Below are 1,455 nucleotides of genomic sequence, written 5' to 3'. Positions count from 1 at the left end.
ATCAATTAGGCGGGCTTAAAAAAGTCACCCGCTCATCGTTTTGTGGTAGAACACACTGTATATCCTCCCCAATACGATTTTCTGTGCAGTTTTTCTCAATTTCGGCTGTCGTCCGCAAATGGAAAATCTTTTAAAAAATTTTTTTTATTGAATCTTGATAGTACCTTTCAATTAGGTGGGCTTAAAAAGGTCACCCACTTTTCGATTTGGGGTAGAACAAACTGTATATCCTCCCGATGACTATTTTTTGTGCAGTTTTTCCCAATTTTGGCTGTCGTTCGCAAATGGAGAATATTTTTTTAAATTTTCTTTCATTACCTATTGGTAGTGCCTCTCAGTTAGGTGGGCTTAAAAAAGTCACCCCCTTTTCGATTTGGGGTAGAACAAACTATATTTCCTCCCCAAGACGATTTTTGGTGCTGTTTTTCTCAATTTTGGCTGTTGTCCGCAAATGGAAAGTCTTTGAAAAAATTTTTTTTATTGCCTCTTGATAGTACCTTTCGAGTAGGGGTGGTCAAAAAAGTCATCCCCTCTTCGTTTTTGGGTGGAACACACTGTATATCCTCCCCAAGACGATTTTTTGTGCAGTTTTTCTCAATTTTGGCTGTCGTCCGCAAATAGAAAATCTTTTTTTAAATTTTTTTTATTGAATCTTGATAGTACCTTTCAACTAGGTGGGCTTAAAAAAGTCACCCACTTTTCGATTTTGGGGTAGAACAAACTGTATATCCTCCCCAATACGATTTTCTGTGCAGTTTTTCTCAATTTTGGCTGTCGTCCGCAAATGGAAAATCTTTTTTTTCAATTTTTTTCATTACCTCTTGATAGTACCTTTCAATTAGGTGGGCTTAAAAAAGTCACCCACTTTTCGATTTGGGGTAGAACAAACTGTATATCCTCCCGATGACGATTTTTTGTGCAGCTTTTTTTCTCAATTTTGGCTGTCGTCCGCAAATGAAAAATCTTGGAAAAAATTTCTTTTTATTACCTCTGCATAGTACCTTTCGAGTAGGGGTGGTGAAAAAAGTCACCTTCTCTTTGTTTTCGGGTAGAACACATTGTACATCCTCGACAAGACGATTTTTTGTGCAGTTTTTCTCAAATTTTGGCTGTCGCCCGCAAATGAAAAATCTTTTTAAAAAATTTTTTTCATTACCTCTTGATAGTACCTTTCAATTAGGTGTGGATAAAAAAGTCACCTTCTTTTCGTTTTGGGGTAGAGCACACTGTATATCTTCCCCAAGACGACATTTGGTGCAGTTTTTCTCAATTTGGCTTTCGTCCGCAAATGGAAAATCTTTAAAAAATTTTTTCTTCCTTACCACTTGATAGTACCTTTCAATTAGGTGGAGTTGAAAGAGTCACACCATTTTCGTTTTGGGGTAGAACAAACTGTATATCTTACCCAAGACGACTTTTTATGCAGTTCTCAATTTTGGCTGTCGTCCGCAAATG

This window comes from Belonocnema kinseyi, chromosome 2 (genome assembly GCF_010883055.1).
Source record: "Belonocnema kinseyi isolate 2016_QV_RU_SX_M_011 chromosome 2, B_treatae_v1, whole genome shotgun sequence".
NCBI lineage: Eukaryota > Metazoa > Arthropoda > Insecta > Hymenoptera > Cynipidae > Belonocnema > Belonocnema kinseyi.
This window is presented reverse-complemented; position numbering follows the sequence as displayed.